Raw genomic sequence first — 21,978 nt, forward strand, 5'->3', positions numbered from 1 at the left:
ATGCCAGTGACCTTTTTGTACTTTACTGTATAATAAGTATCTTCAGTGTATTATGAGCATTGCTATAGTTTACTATTGACCTGTTAATAGCAAGCAAAGATTTAATGTATTTAATAATTTCTGGTATTTCATCACATCAGTCAGACATCCATACTTTTATTCCATTTTGTTCTTAACTCTTCAAGTTGTTTCCTCATGTGTGTATTCTGGTCATTTGACACACAGCAGCCAGAAACTAGGGAGTAAGTTGGGATCTACTTCTATTTGAAATAATTTTTGATGGTTCCATTTTGTCTTATTTGGTCTCATTAGAAAAAAAAGAAAGAAAGGATGATACTTGTGTTTCTTTGGTTTATTTTTTACCTCTTCTCAGTAAGTGTATAGGTCAAACAGCAGATAAAAGAAGCAATATTTTTATTAGTTCTGAATAAATGAATATAATCTAGAAGATTCTATTTTTATGGTGACATGCTCTCTCAGCTTTTCTCACTTAGATATTCTGTTACCCCTTTTGGCCCACATCTGAATATGGATAACATTTTTAAAAATAATATTTGTTTCCATCTTTACTTTTTGCAGTTAACTTATTGACCGTATGGGACAAGCTGAGTAAGTTGTCAAGACCTTTTAGAGCAGAGACAGTGAGAATATGCTGGGAGGTCAACTTGAACAATGTCTTGAATGAGTCATGGCTAATAGGAATAATTTTAACAAAGTAAGGCTATTAAAATGGAGGACAAGAACAAATTTATAACAAAGGAAGCCACTTTCCCAGTGATATTTTGCAAAGTGAGAGCAGGAACAGAGAAAGAGGAAATTAGAAATACACTCTTACAGGAAGCAGAATTAAAAGGAGTCTAATGAGTGAAGGAAGAGTATAAATCATACAAAACTACTAGTCATGTCAGTAGAGGAAAACAGGGGAAGATGTACTCAGAAGCCATGGGACTGAAAATTGCAAATAACTACTTGGCATGACTGGCAATCTGTGATGGAACTAATTGCAGCATGTATTTCACACCAAAAAAATTAACAGGGCAGATAAGAGAGACATTTGTGTCAGGCAAGAGAATCAAACATCAAAAAATTTGCTGTGGATTCTGTCATTCTGAAACCTTCATTTAGGGCATATTGTTCTAGCTAAACAAAAAATTCTGGATGTGTTGAAGGAATCCCTCGAAGGCATATTATACACGATGTCATGGAGGGACTTTGGCTTTATCAGTTGCTTCCTCATGGCTTTAAGCATGAGGGTAATTATACACAAAGGACCTGGAGAAATATAAAGAATTTTATTATAAAATAGGGTCAATTGAACTTGCTCACCACCTGCACGTTTTTGTCCTCCAGGATCAAAATTTTTCTTTGGAAGCTCATGCACAATTGCATACTCAATATTTAGTCTTTACACACCTTTCACAGCTTTTAATACCAAATATAAGGGAGTTGTGATTAATCCTACAGTTGTGTGTAGTTCTAATTTCTGTTAGAATTAGCAGATGATCTGAAAGTTTTGGAACACTATGTTTAAATGACTGCTGCAGTCCTTTTTTTGTCTTAAAAGTTATAAACCTAAGAGAAAACCGTGATACAGGAGAAAGAGCAGAGGAGTGAGGAGAAAACACCATTGCCCGGTTACAGCTTTACAGTGGGAGGTAAATAAGGCAGTGTCTGATATCCTGACTTCCAAAAGGAAAAGCAGGAGCAGTGGTGAAAGCCCAACAGCCACATTTTGATCTGATCTCCCATACTTGGCGAATAGGATAAGGTATGTGCACAGGCATGACTGTGGAGAAAGTGATTGAAGTGCAGCCTTCTTTTCTTCAGGTAGACCTCTGCACAGGTTTTGTAGCATAATTTCTATTCCAGAATTAAAAAATACTTGAATGCATTCCTAGTCAGTAGGGGATCAGTTGGTGGAATGAAAGGCCTTTCATGCTGTAATATTTCAGTTGTTGTCTACCAGTGCTGGGGAGGTAATTATCACTGTTACTATTTTCCAAGTTGATAACAAAGGGGGTCAAAAATGCTTTTTCTGTCTGATAATGTGCTTAACTAGCTTTCAATGAAGTTATATATTATGGTTCATTGCCCTTGAATTTTTTTGAGGACCTAAAGTGACTGGTTTAGTGACTAGCAGTAATGTATCAGTGCAGATCAGCAGCAGATAATTTAGTCTGATCTTGTTTGATTTTATGGGTCTCCTAAAAACTTTGTTTCCACATACCTACCAGCTTAACAGACAGACATATGATTTCAAGCTGCTAAACTTCAAGGACTGTTGTAGAAGGGGCAAGAATGCATGGTGGAGGAAAAAAGGGTGGAATTAATGCTGGGAAAGAATTTGACTCTGGCTTATACTCTGTTGCCTTTCATTTTTAGACATGTCTACACTGAATATTATACATTTCTGCATCTGTTTGTGGTACAAAAAGACAAAAATGAGATGACTAAATTTTAATAAATAAAAATGTTTTCAGATGTATGTAGTTCTCCATGTTCCTCTAAGAGGAAAAGTTCTTTACAATTCTAAATATAGCTTAACATATATAGCAAAGAGATTCTTGAAGTAAATGTCTTATGCTTAAACACTTTACAAAAATTGAATTCAGCTGCAGAAATTAACAGGCTAGAAGTTAAGGGAAATGCAATATGCTAACCAAGTTATCCTCCATGCACCATCCTCCTTGGGAACCGACAATTTTGAATTTTATGTGAGGCATTAATTTAATGAGGTTGAATTTTCATAGCTTCCCATAAAATAAAATATACAGTATCTTAGCAAAAGAACAGTCATTCCCAGAAGCCCAAGGAAGATAAAATGTGTTTGTGTTTCTATGAATGATCTTTGCCCTAAAAAATAAGGTGATAGCTTTGCTGAGTTCAACAGACATTATAGACAACCATTTTTTTGGTCAGCAAATAAATCTCATTTTAAAGTACCTTATATTTTAATGTTATAATTATATGTTGATAACTGACAAATATTTATATTTCAAATGTCTGTTATTACTGTCATTTCTCCTACTTGGTTGCTTTTCTCCTCCTATAGTAAAAATTAACATTGAATAAGTAAATAATAGCAAGTGATCATTACTTTAATTTTAGGCAGGATTAATTTGAGTCAAATTTTAATGGTGGGGTGTATGTAGAAGGAGCCAAACTACTCTAACAGAGACCTATCTGGTATTAACCAGGGATCACAGGGTCTCACTTTTATGTGCCTGAGAGCCTGATGTATTTATGGAGTGTAGGATAGTGGATAGTTTCCTTTTAGTTTTTTTTTACAGTTAGACAAGGTATTACTGGTATGATCAGGTATTTCCTATATGCAGAGTAGGAAATACTGCTAATACAGTTAATAATCCAGCTAACAGAAGAAAAAAAAATGAAAAGGAAATGTTTTAAGGGCCCTCATGGCACACTGTAGTATTAAACACGTGGCAGCCCGTGGCCTCAAAATAAAATCTTACAATTTGAGTGTGATGTCACTGGTCAATTATTTGACTGTGGTAGCACTACTGATAGTGATATCACACCTATGAAAACTGGAACTCCTCCAGCTGGGTTTGAAGGTGTGATCTACAATCCGTCAATGCCGACTAAAAGTCAACCATTACCTTTTACATCAAACCATAAAAGTCAGTTTTACCTTCTCTACCCAAGCATAAGGGTGTTGTTCAAGCAGCCTATTCTTTTTAGGTTTTATGTATACAGTTTATGCATTATGTTCCTCTGAGAGGCCTTTGATTGTATCTTTAATCATAATATCTGGTGTTAATTGGTGCTGCTAATGTGTTCTCTTTTTAATAAATTTAAACTTCCCAAAGTAACTTGTAAGGAGAAGCAATTATATTTCATTTTGAGAAACTGAATTATGAAGACCTGTACATAAGTTATTTGGTATTTTTCTATTAGTGTTGACCTGGTTTATGACTAATTGTGCCCCTAATTTCATTGTGAACACTAATATTTTACAAAATTTTAAAAGAAAAAAAAAGAAAAATTATTATGATAGATTTAAATGTATTTAATCAGCTGTCAATATGGTAGCTTGAAAATGTTATATATCCCTTTTTCTTCTATTGAATATATGCATACAGTAATTTTTTCTTCCTATTATTCTTAATAAGGACATCAAAATTATATAAATATATGAAAATGTATATCAATGTGTGAAAAATAAAAATTAACATAAAGTTATATTAATGCAATTTTTATTAAGAACTTTTACAATATTTATTAAGTTGTTCTGCTGAGGTTTTAATAGAGTTTTACAGCTACTTTAACATAATTATCAACCAAGATTTTCCACATCTTTTTATTTTATAATTGCAAATTGCAGGACTTCAGAGTTTCCTTTCTGACAGCAAAAGGAAAGAAATTAAATAAGTCATTACAATAAAGCAGTAGTATGGGGTTTATTTATCTGCATTATATATTCCCAGTTTACAGACCTGCTTATAGAGGTTGTCTGACTTTTCTCATAAAGAAATCTTTTCTTTTAGCTGATAATTTTATAAAATTACTTGGGGCACTTGCCAAGTGAGTATCTGTCTGAAGAGTTTATACTCTGCACAAATGGTTCCAGGTGTTTAGCTGAAAAGTCTCAGCTATTTCCAGCACAGAGAATATAGGAAAAAAAAAAAAAACCAACAAGGTAGTAAACAATACGAGTGACAACTTGTTTGAAAAGATTTACTGATCCATTTTCTTCAAGATGGTCTCCTGAGTTTCAGCAGTTGAATGGTATTCATTTAATGGACGTGCTTTTCGTTTTCCAAGAAAATGTTAAATTTGGTTACATTAGGAGATGTAACCATGAGAATCCGTGAGATTCTTAGGTAATGCACCTCAAAAGAAAAGAAAGGGCAAGTCAGATGTGGGGTAGGATAGAGCTGAGGTGCCTGTGCACACAGGTGGGAATGGTTTGTGGCTCAGGAGGCAAGGATAGGAATGGGGACTGCTAAACTCTGCAGAAGGGGGTTGTGAGATGGAGATTGGAGGGCAGGGTGGAGTACACAGAGAAGAATGAATGGAAGATGGAGGGAATATTAGAACTGGCTGAGCAAAATCCCTGATGGTGGGGGAAGAGAGTCCAGAGGGATGAGGATAACTGCAAGTCGACCACGTAGTGGGTGCTGATAGGTAAATAAAGGCAGTAATGTCATAATAAAGGATGCCCTAGAAAAGCCTGAATGAAGGAATTGTTTTGTTTTGACATCAGTTAGTTTTTGAACAGCGTTCAGTCAAGCAGCTTGAAGATCAGATGTATCAAACATCCTGGCCAGCTGGTCGTGGGTGAGGGCCTGGCATTCCCTCTGTGTACTGACTGGGGCAGGAGTCCTGGGGAGAAACAAAATATGCAGCGTTAAGGACTGTGTCATAACTAACACCTAATAAGGTGCAAAATTCCAGCTGAACAGATAACCTCAATCCTGCAACTTTGCACGCTTTGCTTGTTTCATCTTGTAAGCTGATAATGTTGTTATACCCAAGCAGTTTTTGCCGTGTGCAGAATACACATAAAGTAGATTTTATGCAAGATAAAAAAATGTGATGGGTGTCTAGGCTTTAATCATGTTATGTGGTTTAACATTAAGGTGGGTGACAGAAAGATCAACTTCTCAATATCTTTTCAATCAATAAAATATTTGCTTTTTCATCCCTGCAAGAGGTTAAATATGCAGCAAGAGATTTGCTAAGTAACAAAAGCTGTAATATGAATTTCAGTGTTTGCTTCTCAATGTGTATACCTGTACCAGTCAGCTTGTAATATTTTTAATGATTATTTTGTAATCAATTGCATTATTCTGCTATGACAGCTTCCTTAAGTGAGCTACAGAGCCCGAAAACTTTTACTACAATGCCTAAGTGTCTCAACATTGATAAGTAGTTCTGTCACTTTTTTTTTTCATCTACAAGATAAAATCTTGAACTCAAAAAAGCAAAGTAAATAAAATAAAATAGGGTAAATGAGAGAGCTGTGTTCTTTTGTGAAGAGAAACAGTAACAAAGGATAAATCAGAAAGCTGAGGATGATGTGTTGCAATTGAACCTTGGTACATATGACAGTTCTCTGTTTAGGATTTTCTCATAAAGGTTCAAGGTAGAAAAACTTAAAGGTGGAATAGAGTACTGCCAGAATATTTGACTTGTCCTGTAGGGAGTTTTTTGAGGCAATGGAAGTATTTGGTTTATCTAAATATGTAGAATTTATTGTCCAAGGAGACAAGGTCCATGCATCAGCAGTGTTTACAAAATAATAGTTGTCAGACTCCATGATGGATTTTTTTATTTGACGGGATCTTGTCAGTAAGTTAGTATTTAGAGTAAACATGAAATGGAATGAAATTCAAGAAAACTGTTTTGTGAGTCTGGTGCAGAAGTCTGAAGTCTGTAGTAACCAGGAACCACAGCTTGTCTTGCTAGAAAGAGAGTACCTGGTTATTCAGAAAACTGATGCTGATATACTTGCCCTTGATTTGGGGAATTATCTGTGTGTTAGTTATTTTCATGTCATCCGTGCAGAATTATGTACTAAAAGAGGTATATAATTGTAATGCATTGCAAGCTATTTCATAACAAGTCTTGAAAGTATGTTTGTAGTATTCTTTTTTTCTGAATAAGGAGATAAGCACTTATCCTAGTGTAGGAAACCAAATGTTTGTCTTAACAACCGAGTATAACTCTGGAGTTATAATCAGCAGATATGTCTCTCTGGATTTCAACAGAGGTTGAGGAAATCTTAAGCAATGTGTTCTTCTTCCCAGAGTCTGGAGCACCTGTTATTAAGACAAAGGCTATTTAAATCTGTCTAAATCTTATATTGTTAAGTCCTGCAGTTGTTCGTGCCACTAGAATTCTTTTCAAAGCTCTATGCACAGATTAGATTCTGCATAAGCAGTAATACCACCTGGAAGTACTGTTAAGGACAGTCACTGAGGGGCAGAAAAATCAGTGATGGTGAGTTTGGATTCTATAGAAAGAATTAAATTGTGATTATTTTTTTTTTACTGGATTTTTAAAAATCTGTGTTTCCAAGGGGAGTTTTCATTTAATTTTTAAAGTATTCTTAAGGATTTAAACGTGAAGATCTGTTTAAATAAAGAAGGCTTTTAGTGGAAGAATAAAAAAAATAATCTAATACCACCTAAAAAAGGCTTCAAAGTCAGTCTGTCATGTTCTTTCTGGCAATGAAGCTCTCACATTATCTTTTTAATGTTGAAATCAGTTCAAGTCAGTGAAATTTCTTTAATGAACTTTAGGGCACATCTTCAAAGGAACCTGCAATTGAACCTGTGGAAAGGCCAATGCCTTTGAACTGTGGAAAAGAAGTTTATCCTAGATTAGCTTGATCTTTTAGTTTACTCTGCCTTCTAATCTAGTAAGAAAGATCTAAGCTTTAAGAATGCCCCTGAACTGCAGTGACAACCTAAAAGTAGTGTATTGTTAGCAATAAATTCATTGCTTCCCTAAGGTATTGGCATTTTAAATTTGGAAGGATAGCTAAGTTGTTTATTTTGTACTGTGAACATGACATTTCTATGTCTCCCTGAGCACTATATTTTCTTTAGTTTTGTTACTACCTTATAAATTGAAAATTTAACTTCATTTTTGTTTTCATTCTCCCTCTAACATTTCACTGTACTTCCATCCGGTTCAGTCTTTCATCACTCAAACGTGGAACAATGTACCTTCAAATGTGAAAGAAATAACAAAATCTGGAACAAATTACCAAGTGATGGAGAAGGGAAATGCAAAGCTGTATGGAAATAAGTACATTAATGCATAGGCTCTGATGCACATGAGTCTGGTTTGAAGGACACTTCATTTTTAGTTTGAACTTCTGCTTTTAAATTTCGCTGTAATATGATATAACATTTGCTTGGGTGAGTACTTAAGGAACTTTCAGTGTTAACAGTATTCTTTTCTATAGAAATTCCATTGGATTTCGGATTTTGTACTCTTTCCAGGTTACAATAAGAAAAACATGGAAGAGATTTTTAATAGAAAAACAACACTCAGTGGTTTGCAGCTGGCAATCACAATGCCTCTACTGCTGCTTTTATTTTATTAAGTGGAACAGGTCAATTCAGTATTAGAGCTCATTGTGTTCCTTCTCTGGTCGAAGTGAAAATACATGTTTAGCAAAAAAATTAAATGACCACTAATTCCTCCTTTCATTCCATGAAATGTCTTTTAAAAGCCCTCTTATTTTGTGGAATCAAGTATGACAAGAAGGGTTATCAATCAGCTGGCAATGGAAAATAAACCATTTGTCTGTAGTACTGACTTCCCCAGTGACATTACTGGCTGCCTACTTTTAATTATGGATTAAGAAGAATTAGCAGTATGCAAAAAGTGCAGAAAGGCAGAGTTAGGTAGAAAAATCTCGTTCAGGTGAAATAAATTGTGTTCATAAAACTGGATTTTTGAAAGGGGAAGTATTGAAGAAAATAATAAAACATAATTGAAGGAACAGAGAATAAGTGAAAATTATATGTTTATCCAGCATTAAAGATATATAGCATTATGCTATATTTTCCTCTATTGTGTTTTATTTTGAGTTTAAATCCTTGACCTTTTAAGGTCAATGGGAATTTCAACACTGACTTGATTGGCACTATTTCACCCTTCATCTCTGAGAAGCAGTTTCTGCTTCTTATTATTATTTCAAAATGGCATCCTTCCTTTTCTTCTCTCCCTCCAGTTTCCTAAGGATTTATAATCTTTTGCATCAAAAGGAAATTTTTCCTTGATACATACTGTATAGTTGAAATCAAGTACCAGGCAACAAGCTTGCTGTCCTAATGGGCTGATTCCAGCAGAGCAGACGTTTTGAATCTGGACTTTCTTAGTTATTGAGGGTACAGGATTTTGACTGCTTTTATCCTTTTATTGGTGAATGCACTAAAGTGCATGCAGACAGAGAATGTTAAAGTGGCAGTCAGATAAACTTGTTAAAGCAGTGGGAGTTTTTCCTTTCTTTCTACGTGACTTTATCATCACAGTGGAGTTAAAAGGCAATTAGCCCTTCAGCTCTTTTCTGGCCAGTTTATTGGCATTTTACACACAACTGTTGAATAGACAGTGCCATATTAAAAATTCCAATGAAGCTGGCCTGGGGATAACAGACTCTAAATTTCTGGTTAATGTAGGTTTCCTTGAGAGGGACTATTGCCAAAAAGCTCAAGTGAAATTATCTAAAAACAGTACCTACGCTGCATGTACTCATAGTTGATGGAAAATTGTAGTAGTCTTGCTGCATGCTGTGTTACATTTCCAGGGAAATATTTTTATAAAGAGTGTTTGATGAAAAAGTTTATTCCTTTAGTAATAACAGGCTACCCACTGTGTTACTGAAGGCAATGAACATAGTGAGTAGAATGAGACATTTTCATCATCATAACAACAATCATACCTGCTTTGCATTTCTGTAATTTTCATCTGAGGTCATTAAAACACTTTACAAACATGAATTACTTATTTCTTTCAGTATAGGAGAAGAAGAGGGGGACAGATTGTTATGACAAAGTTTTGACCAAATTTAGTCCAAATGTATTTTGGTTTTAATTTGGTTTTTTCATGGCTTTTTTGTTTGTTTGCTTAGAATTGTAAAGAAAATACCATGGGAGTTTTTCTCATTTCACTGTCAGTAGAAAAGGAAAGTTTTTGATTGACCTGAGACTATTATTGTCTCTTAACGATTCATTCATTGCTTCTATGAAAAAATTTATTTACTTAAATTTTGTAGCTGATTTTAATTGACTGATGTTAGAATGAGAAACCCATTGAGGTCTATGTGTGGGATGGAGAACCAGATGGTGAAAACAAAGAGTAGATCTGACATTTTTGACCTGACCATATGCAGTGCTCAAACCTCTCCAAGTCACCTGACTGTGACATCAACAAAAAGGCTCCTTGGAAGTCCATTTGATTTTTTGATCAGATCCATTTCAAAGTAGGGAAGGAAAGCTGGCACGTTTAAAGAATCAAAGCCCTATTTTTAACTATGTTTTATTTTGCATGGCAGCTCCAGAGGGCACTCAGATTTTGTTCAGAGACTAAGTGATGGGTTTATGTTCCAGTGTACCTTAACAATAAACAAAGCAAACCAAAATGCCTTCATTTGCTCAGGTGTATGTTAGCAGCATTTCTTTCTGTGCACATTAGAAGTTGAAGTGATCCCCAATAAAACCAGGTTCATTTTAAGTGGTGTATACCTGTATTTCAACTGTCTCTCTTAGCAGCTCAAGCTTTGCTTCTGCTTCTCACAAGCCATCATTAAAGTTGTCTGTAACTTTTGTCTTTTAATACAGCAAATAGATATTGCAAGTCAACAAAATGGCTTCATTAAATGGGTACTGAAGTGTAAATGTAAAGTTTGGAGGTTAGAAAGTGCCAGATTCAAAGTAGCTCATATAGTTTTTATTTTGGTGCCCTTTTGGGTAAATGTTACAGCACTTTTCAGTTATACAGCCATTTACTGCCTTTTCTGTAGCACCTCACTGCTATTCCATGCTTGCTTCCTATTATACTAAATTTATTCTTGAGTTGCATATTAAATGGAACAGTGACTGGGGGAGAGACAAGCAGTTCTGTTATTGGTTAACTTAGCTCTATCCATTCTCTTGGTTCAGATGTCTTATGTGCTAAAAAATTGTGTAGACCAAAATATAGTGATTGTGTGAACTTCTGTTAGTTCAGTCCTGATCTGTCTGAGATGTAGAGAGCACTCTCAGCAACTTCAGAGCAATGAAAACTCTGCTACCGTGGTAGTTAAAGTATCTGGTCCTCAGGAGCAAACCTCAAGCACCAGCAGTGGTTCTGAGTTTTAGGGCAGCTCTAACAGTTTTCTGGGCTGCCAGGAAAAAAGTAATTTTTTCACGTCTACAAAGTGAGCAAAATAAAATGTACAATATTACCTCTAGAAATGTGTCAAATGTAACATATTGAAGTCTATACAACTGTTTAAAAATTGAACAGGACTATAAAATCCAAAGAACTTTACACAAGTGAGCCTAATGCATTAGAGCAAATGACCAAGACATCTGCAACAAAGACTTTTGAAACTGTGCCCAGTATCTGTGCACCATCTTTTCTCACACAGCTAATAATGCTCTTCTCAAATCACAAAGAAAATGCTGAAAGCAGTTTGTTAGTGTTCTAGAGAAATCTGTATATGGTGATGAGCAGCACAGAGAAGCCCGGGCAAGTTTCAGGGAGATGCTTAGCAAAAACAGCATTTTAAAACTTTGGTAGTATTGAAAGCAACTGCACTCTGCAAGGAACATTTGTCCTGTGAACAGAGTGACACAGACCCTGGAGTGAAAAATGTGTGATCATTAGTTAGAAATGGTCATAATTTATAGACAGCAGGGGGCAGAATTAAGGTTGCAAGGACAGCTATAAACCTGGCATTTCTAAGCATCTGAAGGGCTATTTATGTTCAAACTCAAACACACATTTAAATTTCAATATTTGAATGGTATAGAATTTGTTGCAAATAATATTTTATTTGTGGAAAAAATACATTTCAGTGCACTTGGAAGATAAGTGTGATTGCTCCTTTATTACAAAAGTGAATTTATCTAAAAGCTAATTTTAATTAGTTTCAGCTAATGTCCAACAATTTTTGTTTACGCATAAACTGGTCCAGCTTTCTAAAGGGAAGACATCAAACAAATCCTTCCTTGAAAGTTAGACCTCTTTTTCTTACTTGCTGAACTGCAGAAAATACTGCAGATAACTGCAGCTTTTTATTTCCGACCTGACCTTCCACGTTCTGAAACTAATTTGCCATACTCCTTCTCAAAGTCTGCTCAAGGACTTCCTTTAGCAGAGTAATGTGGTTCTTATTAAGTACATCCTATAAGACCCAGGAGGATTGCATGCAAAGAAAATAAGACGGAAACACAAATGAATTTCCATCCTCCAGTCAGATATATGATATTGATGACCAGGATGGATATGAAAGTTATTGTAAAGAAGACAAAGGAAAAGAATTAAAGCAAATGTCTGACAAATTGGCTGTCTTCATATGCAAGGATGACAAGTGGTCTATACAGCTGAGGAGAAGGCGTGTAGGCATCAAGCCAAATCGTTATATAGTCAACAAGTCTCTTTGAATCACATGGTTCTGTGTAACCCCTATTTTAAATAAGGCCTCACTTTAAATTACATCATCATGAACGACTTAAAAGCCATGAAGTTTTATGTGAAAACTGATAGTTTCTCTTAACTCCAAATGTTGTTTTTCACTGGTGTGATTTTTATATTTTTCCAAGAATAATGAGATGTTCTGTTAAAGTGAAACTTCTTTAGGAGATAATTTCCCTAATTTTTAATTAGATGCACCAAATATAAATAACTGTGAAAATAGCAGCTTTAATTTCAAAGCAGTTTCTTCCTTTAGTTAATTGTTTTTCTGTAACATGACAAAATAATGTCACACTAGCATAATTTGATGGAATAATGCATTGAAATAGCTTCAATATACTGTGATCTCTGCAACTTGTGATGTTCTCATTCTAATGTAGATAAATATAGATTTCAGAGGTTCACCAGGCGCTTGGTTGATGAGGAATAGTTACCCTCTGTATGCAACTCAGTGTAAGTGTAATTAAGTGAATGGACTCTGGAATTATCAGTATTTTTAATTTCATTCTTCAGCAAGGTGCAGAATTTAGGTAATCAGGATTCTAATATGATTTTCCTGTTAATCTGTTTTAAACCATGAAATCTGATATTTTCACCATGACTAATCCATGAAATTTGTCAACTTTGTCTGTGATTTACACAAGCTCTATTTATAAAGAGAACTTGTTTGAGTCCTAAGGCATGGAATATTATTTCCCAGCATGCTTTTAGTGTCTTTTTACTAACAAGTATAAACAAAATGTGCTCATTGACTATATTATTGTTTCAAGATCAGGAGGTAAAACATGAGGAATGTTGAAGAGTATATTCCCCATAGCAGTGTATATTAGTCTTAAGCCATTAAGAAGAAAATAGTCTATCATATCAGAGTTGGTAAGAATGGTTGTGATCATAAAGTTTACCTAAAATAATTGGATAACTTGCTTGTAGATTAAAAACATATGTGATTCTTGTATGTCTTTATGCTGAGGCTTTAGAATTAATTGCTGTCAGCATAAACCAGGCCAAACAAAAATAGATTTGCATCAATTCTTTGTAATAGGAGGGAAAAAAAAGCTTGAATGACAGTGAGGATAACTCTGTTTTGTATTTGGGGGGAAATGGCTGCACAACGTTCACATGCGGGAGTGCAATTTACTATATATGGGAAAGAATAAAGGTCCTTTATGTAAATGTAATAACAGGCAAGTATTACCTTCAAAAGGAAAGAAAAAAAGACTCTTGTGTACAGAAACTTCGTCTCCTCCAGCTGTCCTCTCTCGCTTGTGGGGGGGAGACGTTTGGGGAAAGGCCAAAACACAGATATTCACAAAGCATTCAATTTTTAGTTCAGCACAATGTCTTAATCAGCTTTTACAGAGCTGCTCTGCTCTGTACCAAACATGCTATAAATGTGCAGCACATCCGTACATGTAAATAAGTCACACTCCCTGTGGTGATGAGAACAAGATGACTGCAGATTTCAATAACAGCACAACGCTGCAGGTAATAGAAAAGCAGCATTGCCTTGTTGTTTTTCAGCTGAGCAGGGGGCTAGAGCAGGAGCTGCTGAATGCCATGGCTGTCTATCCATCATTCCAAATTCCTGATTGTACCTTTTTTATGAAAGATTTCCAGAAATCATAAAAGTTAAGATCACAGATGGGCAACTTGTTGCAAGATCTGTAGACTGGAGCTAGATAGCAAAAACTTGATCTGCTCTGTAATCTGGTCTTTCTCCAGCAGAAATGACCCTAAATCTATTTACATGTCCACCAAATTGTCAAAATACAGACGTCATCTGGCATGGTCCCTCACACAGTCGTGTGATGTGAAATGTCCACTTTGTGGTCAGATTAAAGGTGAGCTTCTGGTCATGCCTGGAGAAAGGCCAGGGAATACCATGCCCTCAGGTGTCTGCTGCAAATGTTCTTATGTGGTTGCCCAAGCCATGGCAGGGAAACTGTGTGCCTTTGGGCTTCTGGTTGGTCTTTTTTCTGTCCTGCTTCCTTAATCTCTCTGTACCTCATGTTTGTGAAGGCACAACTGCCTTTTAAACTGATTTCTGAATGAAAACAGTCAGCTGGATGGTTGATATCTGGAGAAGTGATGAAGTATAAACAAATGCCTGTGAGGTTCCAGAAAGTATAAAGCCATCCCTGATGACAAAGTGAATTCCAAACAGCTACTCACTATTCTTCGTGTTGTGATTAGTCTGAGTATCAAATAAAATTAGCCGCCGGGGAGTATAAAAAAACCCACCATGGAGGGGTGGAAGGAGGATGGGCTATTTCTTCCTGCAAACTGCAATTCTCCTATGGAGCTTCTTGCTACATGATGCCGTGAGTGCCAAAGTTTTTACTGATTTAAAAAAAGATTTGATGAATTCATGGGGGAGGGAAGGGGTTGGGAAATCCGTCAGGGGCAATATTAAATGCTGAGATACTATTTGCAATGTATAAAATCTATGCTGTGGAGGTTGCTTAAGCAACCTATGCTGGGAGACTGCCCCACCACAGGAGAAGGGGTACTGTGTGAAGGGACCTGAGGTGTGCTCCAGTGTTCTCTAGCTCTCTACCAGGCCTCCAGCAGTCACTGCACCACTCAGCAATTCTTATTTCACAATGTTCTGAGAGTGTAGGAGAAGTGTGACCTCTACTCCAGGCTGAAATCTGACCTCAGAATTATAATTTATTTCAAACTTACTAAAGTATTTAGTCTGAAAGGATATTTTATGGAGGACAGAGAAGAATATGGGGAAGACATGAACGTTTTACGCACAGTATTTTGCACTTCCCCAGCTAAAAAGCAATTAAATAAATTTTCTTCTAATTGCTCATAACATAAGATGGAAAATAAGTGGAATCTCAGCCTTTTAACAGATATTTTGAAAATAGTATGAGTGAAAAATATATAGTCAGAATTAAAGTCTGATTTAATAAAATCCCATCGAATTTAGAAATTGAAAGCATATATTGATCATCTTTAATATCTCAATATGTCTCTACAAATGCAACTGTTTACAACCTTGACATTTGTCTAATACTGCTGCTATATGGAATTTATGAATAACTAATGGGGTTACATGGATTCTGTTACTCATTCTGGATATCCTGGATATATATTTGGAACTAATATTTTTATGTATATTTAACGTAATATACATAGCATTGCTCAGGGCAGAATTGAAGCTGTGTCCAACTATGAAAGTTCTTTGCTTTATCTGTTTACTGAATCATTAAGCAAATACTACCATGTTTCCTGCATTTAGGCTCTTAAAATTATTGTCTCTATGTTAGAAATAATTCTGTTCTACACGATTAACGTGACGTGTTCGTATAAGACAAAATGGTCTTCAGTGTAAATTAGGCCTACAGAATTTACCTCAATGTGTGTTGCTTATGAGATTTCTTCAGCAAGGCCTTTTCCTAAGGCATACATTTATCAGCTGAAATCTTGATTGTTTTGCCTGTATTATGTCACTCACGTCTGGCAAGAACAGCATCCTGCTGTTTGTGAAGCTGACCTCCTGCTGCTATTTAGCCACTTGTAGGATTCTATCCCAATTCCTCTAATCCACTCCGTTTCAATAGCACCATATTTGGGCTCCTTCACAGATTCTTTTGCTGCTCTGTTTGGGATGCTCTATGAGCTGAATTAGAATTTTAATGTTCCGTTCAAAACAGAAGGAACCTTTTTGTTAAATGAGAACATAAGGAATAATCTCCTCCGCTCCCTTGGACAGAATTTCTACACATGCACTAAATTATTTTCCTTCAAACTGTTGTCCAGAAGTTTGGGGCACTATTTCAATATATTGGCTTACTTTGTATAAATCAGATCCAATTTGAGGTTTAATGTTGCAATAAGGCCTGCTACCACCTTAAGTTGTTTCTTTCCTGTTGTAACTCCTCATTCAGAGTTCAGTGCTACTTGTTTCCATTATGTCAAGGGTTTACTGAAATCTTTTCAAGCTCCTTGTGCAAGTCAGGCCTAATTAAAGCAGAGAACTGAAAGGACTCCAAAAATGGTGTTAGAAATGACACCAAAGCACAAAGTGCACTGTAGGTATTTTTGCCATACTTTCAAGAAGTCAGCAAAGATTTGCATTTGTATTTTTCCAGCAGCTATTTTCTGATCCCCACATAAAACAAGGTTTAGAGAAAACAACTTAAAGCTTGATTGGTGTGTATATATATATATATATATATATATATACACACACATCTGTCTATATATCTATATCTATATGTGTTGTCTGTTCCTTGGACACACTCTAATACTGCTTGAGTCTTTGTTGTACAGTTTAAAAAAAATCTTCAGTGCAGTATATATAACCCTAAGTGTATAAAAAGAAAAAAGACATCATGAAGGTGAAACATATTTCAACAACTTCACAAAATGTCTCTCACTTGTACAAAACTTCCCATACTGGAAAATTCAGAATGTTTTTTGGAGTTCTGTCATCTAAAGTTCCCTCAAGGTGCTGGATCGTCATCGGCAGGAGCCACTGTGCCAAGACCTGATGAGAAACACCATCCCATGGATGGGGTTAGGGATGGAAGAGGAAGCTGGAAAAGACAACAGCTACAGCAGGAAAAGGAAAAAGGCTTCAGAAAGTGAAGGTGAAACAGGGAGAGAGGTAGTAAGGTGTAGGAAGAGGCAGAGGAAACCATAATGAAGAAAGAAATGGGACAAAGAAAATGTATTATATGACCTCCTTTCTTGCATTTAGCAAGGAATATGTATATATGATTTGTGTTAACATTTTTAATGATGGCAACATATAAGAAAGACACTTAAAAACTTTTATCGAGGGATTTATTCTAATACAAGATGAAGAGGTTTGTAAGTGATCCATCTATGCAGTATCAGTGTGAAGACTTGTGGTTCTGCTGCTCCTTCTCTGTTTGTACTTTAAAATTAATTGAAAGCCTCATTGTTTTGTTTAAACTGTGAAAGCTTCCAAGGTCAATGAGTGAGGTAATTGACCTGCCTGTTGTAGGACAAAAATATGTATGTTAAATTGCATAATTAGTTTTAATTACATAATTATGGTGTTTAATGTGGGGGGGTCAAAGGTTACTATTACATTTAGAAGTCATGGCAAGAAACACAAAAATAAGCAACATAGTTTAATTCTGTGTTTCTTGGCGTTTTAAAAAAAGGGTCCACTGTGATCTATCCTTGACCTTGGATATTTGATGATTATAACAAATAATATATTGCTGTTACACTTTTTGGAATCATAGAGACACCTTTGTAAATGACTAAGTGACTTTACCAAAGACTTCATTTAGGTTTAGAGTACACAAAAGTTAATCAACAGTGGGAACTCAACTGACAGCAATTTAATCTGATTGGGTAAGGTAATTACATGATTACCAAGAGTGTTTATATATGGAGAAGGATATTTTTATTGGAAAAAACCCTAATTGCTTTCTTACCAAGAAGAGAAAAAAACAAACAAATTTGTTGTAGCAGGTTAAGAGGACATCCTTCATTCCTTGAAACAGCTTCTTTTCATATTTTAGTGACAAAATGAGCTCATAATTCTTTGAAAATTTGTACCGGGATTATGTTATGCGTTCCTCTGTTTCTGAATGCCATCAATATCTTGTTTTGTTTAAGCAGCTCATTGATTATATATAGCTATTGTGTGATAGCCTAAAGATGTCACAATGCTTGTAATTCATTGTCTCTTTTACTGTGTGTAAACGCTGTTGCTTAAATACAGGTTGATTTCACCAAGCTGAAACCTAAAGGTCCATTATACTAATGGATATTTCCGTGCAGGAGGGCAGTATTTGTTTTTGCATGATGGTAAAAAAAAAAAAAGGACACAATGTGAAAGATAGGTAGATAAAAGATGGTGTTCCTACATGTTAGAAGAAAAAGTATCACTTTAGGTTCTCTGAACGGTCCTTCAGAAAATGCTCTTTAGTTCTGTTGACAATGAAGGGAGTGCTGGGAGATGTATCTTCATTAACAAACATTAACCTCTGTGCTTACCTCCCTGAAGTGCACTACAGAGGAGAATCCCATTTGGCTAATAAATACTGGCTTGCTCCAAAGCCTATTTAAGTTATGGGCCAGGCCTGGCCTTGGCACTTCGTAGACTGGTGTTAGATGCCAAAACAAAGAAATTGAAACTTATAACTTCATATCTCATCAGTAACTATTGAAGACATTCTGCCAATGGAAATGGGGTAAAATCCTCCAAAGTCTGACTTCTAAGGAATTGAAAGTTAATGAACTAGATATTAAATAAGAAATTAATGATTTTTTGAAATTAAATATAACTTTATGGGAAGAAGTTCTCTGACATATTCCATGTTATAAAAATAACTTGTTCTTCCTTGTGCTAGTTTTTACCTAACAAGTGCTTTAGAAAATATTACAATTTTGAATTGTTTTTCTAAACCAGATGATCCAGTCACTGTTGGAGGCACATAGCCACGGCAAAATCTCATGCTGTACATTGATCACCTGTCCAACCTTTGCCTAGAGTGTGATCCCCAGTTCCTTCAAGAGATCCATCTTTACCTGTCTATAAAGAAGAAGAGGAGGAGGGAGACATCTGGGATATTCAAGTATCAAAGTTTAACACCAGAGCAGGTTGAATCTCGATTTATATTATTCTCTATGTATGTTGCTAGTATTGACTTGGATATTTGGCTGAAGATTTTTTTTTTTCAGTAATTATATAGTATGCTCTAAAGTCTTACCAGTGTTAAAGCATTTTTGTTTAAACTGCGTGTGCATTTGTCACAGTTCTGTGGTGTGAATCCAAAGTCGCTCTGCTGTTAAGGAAGGTAGCTAATACTGAACATGCCTGGCAGTCTGTACCTCTCTCTTGAACATATGCTGGCCACAGGGACTAAAATGGCTTGTTTCAAACTGTTCAGTGTACTGTAGTTGTAGCATTCCGTGTTTAGCACACAGCTAAATCCAGGCCCCCAGCAGATGCACTCAGTTCCGTTCACTGGTTAAACTCACTTTTTACTCTTCCTCTTCCATTTCCAAGAGGACTTTGATATCCCCAAAAAGCCAAGGTTTTGCTTGCTGTCCTAAGGACTGCCCCTTTAGGAGTCTAGCACAGCCCACACACAAACCTGGAATATGTCCAACTTGTTCTTTGAGCAGAATGTGAACCTCTGACCTCCTGGGCCTCCGGCAAGAGTGCTGCCTACTGAGCCACCAATACCCAGGCCATCAATAAGTTTTAAATGCCAGTTGCAGACTTCACAGAGATAATGACTTCAGTGTGTAAAGGTTTTGTTGTGGAGGCTGCAGTCTCACATATGGCGTGACAGAGTAAATATGCTAAAACCATGGAGAGCTGTTGCATAACTTGCCTTGATATAACAGTTTTTGTAATATTTTTCAAGGCATGGAATATTATTTAAAGGGACCCTGTTATGTAGGCTTAGGCCCAAAATGAAGCTATTATGAAAAGAATGTTTAGCAAAACCAGAAATATGTCCATGAAATTGTTGGAGTGGGAATTTCAGGGTAACCCTGCTTGGATTTAAAGTCGCCTGCATGACATTGCAGTGTTGTGCTAGGGAATGAGAACCAGCAAATGAAAATACCATTAAGTGAGAATCAGAAACTGAGAAGAATAAAGATGTTAGAAGGCTATTACTATTATTGCAACTTTTTGAAGATCTTACCGCATCCTGAGAAAGATGAGGTGAAAAAACTAATTCCAATGCAGTGATTCAAAGCACCATTATTGACACAGGTAAAAACACGTATTTGCATTTTGATAGTATGTTTAACCTGATCACAAGTAAGTTCTTGTATTCTATGTACTTATAAAGGAAAATGAATATGAAATAAGCTTTCAGGTTTTTGGCCAATTTCAGTTTTAATGATGTTCTCTATTTAAAATTTAGCATTAAAAGCATGCAATAGATATGTTGATGTTTGCAATATTCAAATTGATAAAATGTGATTATACAAAAGGTTATTTATAGACTTGAATCAGGAAGGAAAACATGGCCACATTCAAGCTAAGACTTACATTCTGGAAAGGCTGTTAGATAAATTGCATGAACCTTCTATGGAGCAAAGGCCAGAACCCAGAACTCCTTTTCCCAGCTGAGTCCCCAGATCACTAGGCTACAGACTCTTGCTCCCTCTTGTGTTCTTTCTCTGGCCCACTGAATCTTGAATTATTTTCTGTACAGTGATAGAACTTCAATAGGAGAACATTGATATATCCCTACCTTTGTCCCAGCATTTACCACAGCCTGCAGCCAACTAACTGGAACATTCCACTAAAAGACACTGCTCTGAGTCCTAGACCAAAGAAGGAAAGGGACCTGGGGATTTGGGTCCTGGGATGGGTAGTGCTGCTGCTAGACTGTGAATGACTGTTCATGTACCGTTTTAGAAAGAAATAGCACCTGAAGAATTCTGTAGGAAATGCCACCTGGTTGGTGTTTATTAGGCTGGCTTAGGCTGGCTTTGAGAGCACCTGGTGGATCAAACTCCAGATCATCTGTGCAGGGGTAGGTTTCATTCCTAGCTCCCTGTCAGGCTTAAACATAAGCTGAGCAGTGAGATGCTCTGCCCTGGCCAGGCCAGTAAACTCTGGCCATCACAGAGATGCAGCTGCTGGGTCTGGCCCATCTTGCCATCAAAAATTGTATTGTCTTTAGAGAATAGACATCTCCAGGATGAGGTAAGGGCCTTCAGGATCACCATTTTGGCTAGACGTGCCTAAATTCTCCTCATGACCCATTTTGAATTCCCATATTTTTAGGCTTGTAATTAGTTTATTTTAATTTAACAGCTCCTTTGAATGTAGAACTGAGAGATTTTTATGAATCTGTTTTTCAAATGTAAGTTAAGTTTTAAAGAATGTGTTGTAATTAAACAAGATGACAGGAAGAATTTGTGGTTCAAAAGTGCATTGACAGTTATGAACCATAGACAAACACAGTGTGTTTTGAAGCTTTAAAAAGTGAAATTGCTTTAAATGTTTTAATGCTGTTCAGGCAATTCTGTAGAGCGGTGTCTGTTAGATCTGATCTCAGGAATAGTTAACTAAATTAACTGCATTGCAGTTATAACACAAATATTTGTCAAAATTGCTGACTTAATTCCTAGACTCTTTTTCTTTTTTCTTTTTTTTTGCCACATGTGTGTTTTTTATGAAGTCCTGCAGTGCAGGTCCTTATTCATGCAAATGCATTTATCTGCCTCAGTGGAATATTCTGGTGAGTAAGCCAATGTCTGAGATCAACTAGGATGAGTCTGGTTTTCTTTTTAATAGAAATGCTAATTTTCAAAATGACATCTGTGAATTATTTTTAGTTTGAAGAGCTACAGACAGCATAAAAATAGAACAGTGGATTTCCTTGGCAATTCTTTTATTATTGTTTCTACCTGTTTAAAACACTGGAGGAATAATGTGCTTCATTACACGTTGCTTTTCTGGCAGTAGATGTATCACCTATTTCGGTATCCGAATGTCAACTATTGCTGCTTTGTAATATGGTGAATTGGAGGGATGGAGGTGGGAATAGAAACTTAGATTTGTGACAGGCTGCTGGTTTTTAAAGACAAGTCTTTTTTTGCCTCTTTAGTGTCATTGCAATGTAAGTTCATATACAGTAGGCTAGCACTCAGCAGTAGAAGGATGCAATCTGTGTCCTAGTTGTTCATTGAGTAGGTTGAGGTGCAATTCATTTGGCAGCATTCGTGTTTCCGTGCACATTCCCTGTCTCATAATCTGGCTTTAGAAGGGCTACCATTTGCACAGTTTAACATTATCTCTCCTTCCACAGTGAACAGAAGTTAAGTTGATAAAGATTTTAAATCAAC

The 21,978-nt window shown here is 36.1% G+C and overlaps 1 protein-coding gene across 9 annotated transcripts in view; it reads left to right on the forward strand.

Moving 5' to 3' along the window:
- The window catches only part of ERC2 (ELKS/RAB6-interacting/CAST family member 2), a 430,377-nt gene that overhangs the window by 352,785 nt on the left and 55,614 nt on the right, over window positions 1-21,978 (forward strand). For 8 of the 9 annotated variants that reach the window (XR_004359172.1, XR_004359173.1, XR_004359174.1 and 5 more), the window contains one exon: window positions 18,569-18,759. The exons of the other annotated variant lie outside the window; for it this stretch is intronic. The gene's annotated coding sequence lies outside the window, so the exon portion shown is untranslated. The remainder of the gene's footprint in view (window positions 1-18,568; window positions 18,760-21,978) is intronic. 9 annotated transcript variants of the gene reach the window in all.

The sequence above is a fragment of the Chiroxiphia lanceolata genome, chromosome 11, assembly GCF_009829145.1.
Source record: "Chiroxiphia lanceolata isolate bChiLan1 chromosome 11, bChiLan1.pri, whole genome shotgun sequence".
Classification (NCBI taxonomy): domain Eukaryota; kingdom Metazoa; phylum Chordata; class Aves; order Passeriformes; family Pipridae; genus Chiroxiphia; species Chiroxiphia lanceolata.